Consider the following 6443-nt stretch of genomic DNA (forward strand, 5'->3'; position numbering starts at 1 on the left):
TACTGAATATTTTGCAACTTGATCGCGTTAAGATATCAAACTTGGTTCATATCTGCTTGACCAAGACTTTCATGAGTATTATGATGGGAATGCTCATATATTGTTAACCATTATACATATTATTTTGGTGGGCTTGTTGCTCACCCTTGCTTTCTTCGTTCATCACACAACAACAGATAGACAAAATAAACATGACCAAGCTCCCAATTCACAAGCGGATAGGAAATATTTCGCAGTTTCCTGTAGGCGTGGATGACGTTGTAGCTGAGGTAGAAACTACCAATAGGCTTGGTGCTGAGGTAGAAACTACCAATAGGCTAGGTTTTCAACTGTTGATATATATTTATGAACTGTAATAATGGCAATGAAAATGTAAATTTATTCAGAAACCCTTTTTAAGGTGTAATGGTTTATAATGGTGGAATAAAATGACTTGTGTTATTTGGTATTCATCTCTGAGACTATAACTTGTGGAGTGTGTTTATTGTGGGGTCACAGTACATAATAGTTGGTTGTTTATTAAGATTGAGTGTTATTAAGGGAAATGGAACTCGTGACGACCCGGGTTCCCGACCCCGGATTTGGGGGTGTTACAGAAATGGTATCAGAGCTAAGCGTTATAAACCTCAGAGATTATGTGTCGTTAAAATGATAAGTTCACTAAGATAATAAGAACTCTTTCCAAGTTCATAGTCGGACTACCTAACGTAGAACTGACAGTTAAAACCCTTATGGGAACCCTTATAAATATCATTATGGTAACATAGATCGTTATCGTATAAGATAGCGGGGCACCGAACCCTGAAGTTCAAGAGCAACAATGTGATGATGTTTTACTACATATTTGGGGATCAGATTGTGGATCCAATGGAGCACCCTAACGAGGGACCGGATAATGCTCATATTGAGGATGTAGACATTGAGGAGGTCGTCCCAGAAAAGATTGTTGTTGAGGAGGATCCCGAGGAGGATCCTGATAAGAGTAAAAATTTGATCCCTGAGGAATTGATGACCGTAGTCAGGGCAACTACAAGAGATAGGAATTTTCGGTTACTACCGTAGGTTCGTTCAAAATTTTGCAAGGATCACAGTCCATTTAACGCGGCTTACTCATAAGACTGAGAAGTTCGAATGGACAGAGGAATGTGAGAACAGCTTCCAAGAACTGAGGAAAAGATTGGTGACGGCCCCTGTGTTGGCGTTGCCGGAGGAAAAAAAGGAGATTTTGTAATTTATAGTGATGCTTCGCACAAGGGATTAGGGTGCGTGCTTATGCAACATGGTAAGGTAATCATGTACGCGTCAAGCCAATTAAGGGAATATAAAATTCGATATCCCCCCATGATCTTGAGCTCACGACAATAGTTTTACCCTAAATATTGGAGGCACTACTTGTATGGAGAGAAGTGCGAGGTTTACGCAAACCCCAAGAGCTCAAGTATATTTTTCCGCAGAAAGAGCTCAACATGTTCCAGAGGAGGTGGTTAGAGATAATCAAGGATTATGATTATGAGATTATTTATCAGCCAGGTAAAGCCAATGTGGTGGCTGACGCCCTTAGTATAAATGAGAGACTCAAGATGATAATGTCTTCGGGAGAGTAGATAAAAGATTTCGAGAAAATGGAAATAGAAGTGAAGGTAACCGGAGCCAGTACTGAAAGGCTGTTTGAGGTTGTAATACAGCCTGAATTATGGGAAAAGGTCATATTGTGCCAAGAAAAAGTGATGAATGAAGGCAGATAGCCAATGACTGGAGAAGAGATTAATACCGAGAAAGATGATAAGGGAATAACGAGGTATTCCTACAGAATTTGGGTTCCAAACGTTTAAGAGCTTAAGGACTAGATCTTAGATAAAATCCATAGTTCGAGGAATAAGATTTAGGGCAAACCCTGAATGTGATAGTCAGGGAGGTTGCCATCAAGAAAGAAGGAACCCATAACATAATGAAGTGGAAAACAAGGATTTTAACATATAAGATAACCCCAATTATGGGAGAAGGATGAAACATTTCATACTGAGAAAAGAGAAGTCACGCAAGATAGGGAGCACCAAGACGGTACTCCAATGAGGAAATTCATGGACCTGCCTAAACAAAACTAATACTTTTACCCCAAAACACCACCCTGAGGAAATGATATGGTGTGAAATTCTTTCAGGACCTTTAAGTCGCTAAGCTTTCAGAATTCCAAGGAACAAGTTGACCCAGTCGAGGCAAGAGCCTAGCTAAAGGAAATAGAGGAATCATTTGAGATCCTAAATGATTGACAAAGTGTAAAAGACTGTTTTTTTCCACTTACCTTCCTAAGAGAGAGGCCACGCGCTGGTGGAAGGCTAAGGAAGATAGAGAGAAAGTGTAGAAGTTTTAAAACCAGGGCAAAGGCGGACGAGTATGATGAATTATGAATCTAAGTTGTAAAAGGTTGCAAGACTCGTCCTGAGGACATGAATCCCAGAACGACGTGATCTTTGAAGTCAATGATTAGTGGGTTCATGAAATGATTGTAATAGAAAGGAAAATAAATAGAAACGGAAGTTGAAAGGAATATAAAGGCAATAGAGTTTGAGGAATGATAAGGGAGTTGGGTATGAGGAAACCCTAAAGATTCGTAGCAATAGAAATAGAAAAGTATGTAATCGTCAGGATGAGGGTGATTCACCATGAGTTAAAGTTGATGGTTGAAGGCATAAGAGATACATATATTTTATCCCTTTTAAGTTAAGAGTATTTGATGAAACTTTGAGATAGACCGATAGATTAATAAGGAAAAATGAATGGATGAGGAGACATGACAACAAGAAATTAGGAAAATGGGATGAAGGAAGTGACCTTCAAGAATGTGAAGTATATGTAAGACCTGTGACTTGATGCCAAAAAAGGGAGACACCAAGTATAGAAGATATATCAACATTGAGATGACTGTTGAGATAAACAACAAAAGTAAATGAGGATTTAGAAAAAAGAAGAAGTTCATGTTGAACACGACCAATATCTTCCATAATATCCATGCTATCATTACCATATTAGGAAAGAAAAGTGGATAACCAGTTTTATCTTTTGGAGGCCATGTGGATTGACCTCAACTTGAATAAGAATGCTATTGTGAAATTTGGTATAGACTATCGAGGTGAAAATGATTAAATAAGATACCCTTATCAGGGATATATGACTTAATTTATCCATGGAAGGATGTAAGTACCTTTTTAAAGGTGGAATTAAGGATATAACCTCAATAACTTGAGATGAACAATGGGGGAATACATAGAGGTTGGCATTTCACCCTTAATAGGGACATTATGAGTTTGGGTAATACGGAATGAAGGATTTAGGCAACAACAACCTTTAAGGATCAGTGGAGAAATTTTTTAGAAGTACATATACAATGGTTCTAGTATTAGTAAATGGTATTTTGATATGTCCTGTATCTAGGGAATACAGGAGGGACGATTTAAGGATAAACTTAGAGGTTTTACAAGGAGAAAGGCAATATTCAAAGTTCTGAAGAATAGAAATTTTGATAAATGAAATATGATGTAATTATAATAATGCCAGGTAGGCACGTGTTGAACCATAAGAAAGTATAGATCGACCTAATGAGGGTCAATATTGGTGAAAACAAGAAGGACCCAAGATAAGAGACGTCCTAAGTATGATCGAGAGTCAGTCGTGACAATGTTCACATCTAAAGACCGAGGTAATAACTTATGGAAAAATGGTGATATTTTTTTTCTCACCAAAGCTTAAGGAAGAGCATTTGCACACAAGCAGTGATTGGAAATGAGATAGAAAATTTAGATGGAGATCGTTCAAAAGACATTGATTATAAGGAACTATTACTATCAGGAAAGGCCAATGAGGTGGCCGACACTCTAAGTGTAAGAGAGCAATTATAGGCGCTCGTGCCGGAGGAATACAATGATGATGGTTAAAGCCGTGAAGGTTGTATCATGGTGTGAAAGATTGACATTCCTTCTGATGATTGTGCTATACTCAACTGTAATAGTAGTTTGGTAAAGATTTAATTCATATAATTGCCGTGAGCGGGCTATCTATCTTAGAAGGTCCTATCTAGAGAATAAGCCAGGACCATGTTACGAAAGGACTTAATGAACCTTTGAGCTTCATGTTTCCTAATAAAGACATATGGTTAATAATGGTATTAACCTGCTATCGTTGCTTTCATTGAAACTCTTCTGCAATTTTATCTGCTTCATGTCATATGTACATCAAGTTCAGGAGTGTTCTTCATGAATCATGAACGGTGATCATGTTGCCTCCTTAGAAGAATTGGATACGATAACTATGGACTTTGTATGGTTAGATATTAAGATTTCATGGAAAACGAATGACTATAGTAGGTCTGTGGTGGACTATAGTAATGCATCAACGATTCTTTGAATAATGAGCCGATTACAACCATGAGAGTTGTAGTGTAATGGATGTTGAGATTGAGTACCACTAATCGGGTTGTGGTGATGTATAAGTTATCATTGATAGACTAATTAAATCGATTATCTACCTATTGAATATGTATTCCTTCTTATTAATAAAGAGTAGTATTACTATACGAAGAAGGTTGCGGTATAGCAATGGATTCTAGTAACTACGATGTCTAGAATGAAATCCGAGATTCTATTTTCGTTGTTGAGGGAGTTTCAACGGTGATTGTTTTTAAGCTCGAGCAAGAGCATGGGTCCATAGAATGATGGAACATGAATTGCGATGCTATAATACTTGATGTTGAGATATATATATATCTATGTTTTGTTCTCCTGTGATAAACCTCTATAGTTCAGGGGTAGACTCCAAGCCAGATATTTTGTGGCAATATTTTTTATATAATTCTTTTAAATTATTCTTTTTCTCTTCTTTTCATTTTCGTGTAAACTAAGAAGAACAACCCTTCTAGAAGTGGAGGTATTGTCGAATGACTATCTATCTTTGTGATAGAAGCCTAGTAGGATACCACATGTTGTTAGATTGCTTGTCAAGTACTAAAGGATGGCCACCTTCTGTACTAACTATGCAATAGAACAAATGTTCATGATCATAGTGATCTCCCAATAAATTCTTTACTTCTACATGATTGATCAAACTTTGGAAGATGGAAGCATCTAGAGATGAAGTGGTATTAGTACGGTGGTATTCCGAATCTAACGTGTTCGTGATACTAAGGTTGACGTGGTTATTAAAAGGTTATAGAACGCTAACGAGCAAAAGTGTAACCGGTATAATATTAGGTACGGAAGGTAGTATCAATTACGAACTAGAAAAGAGTAGGTATTGAGAAGCAAAAGCTATAACGTTAGAAACTATGATGAGAGTCTGTGTAATAGACTTGAAAGAATTTTGGAATGATCACTTACCATAAATTGAGTTTTCTTACGACAATAGATCGTATGTCAGTATCGAGATGTCGCCTTATGAGATCCTTGAGGGAAGACAATGTCGATCTCCCTTACGTTAGGATGAAGTTGTAGAGCGCAAGATGCTCAGACCAGCCGTGGTCCAAAGGACCAAGGATATAATAGATCTAATCAGAGGACGGCTGGTAGTAGCCCAAGATGGATATAAGAAGTATGCTGATTTGACAACAAAAGGACAAATAGTATGAAATACGGGACCTAGTGTTGTTAAAGGTATCCCCTTTGAAAGCCTTGGAAAGGATTGATGAGGTTCGGAAAGAAAGGAAAGCTAAGTCCACGAATTGTTGGACCCTCGGATATATTAAGACGTATTGGGAAGTTATCAAATGAACTAGCCCTAGCCCCGAACTTGCAACAAGTTCGCAGTGAGTTCCAAGTATCAATGTTAAGGAAGTATGATCCATAGGCGAGACACATAGGGGAATATGAAAATGTAAACCTCCGTCCAGACTTAACCTATATGGAGCAACCGGTGAGGGTTATGAATCAAAAAGGAGCAAGTGCTTAGGAAGATGGTTATCAAACTAGTCAGAGTTTGGTGGTAGAACCACCATGTGGGAAAAATTGATTTGAGTTAAAAAGTGCGATGCTAGAAAATTATCCCTATTCATTTTCTATCTGATTCTGGGACGGAATCCTTTTAAAGAGGGGAGACTGTAATAACCCCAATTTTTGGAATTTTTGAAACCACGGATACGTTTCCTCGAACGATTAAAGAGAACGAACGATAAATGAATCATAAAATAATTAAACGACTAAGTAATGCAAGTGGAAAGAAGAAGAGTCAATTAGTGCAAGATTAAGACACTTAATTAACATCTTAATTCAAGGATTAAGCTTAAAAGATGCTTCCACCATAAGCTCTTGACAAGTGGCAAGGAAGATGAGCTCATTGGTGACCAAACAAGCTTATGTCACCTTCCACTCACAGTAATCAACCAATAACCAAACAAATATCTTCTCATCACTTCCTTATCACCACAAACCAAGCCAAACACTTTCTCTCCCCCATTT

Source organism: Apium graveolens, unplaced genomic scaffold (genome assembly GCF_009905375.1).
Source record: "Apium graveolens cultivar Ventura unplaced genomic scaffold, ASM990537v1 ctg7876, whole genome shotgun sequence".
NCBI classification, from domain to species: domain Eukaryota; kingdom Viridiplantae; phylum Streptophyta; class Magnoliopsida; order Apiales; family Apiaceae; genus Apium; species Apium graveolens.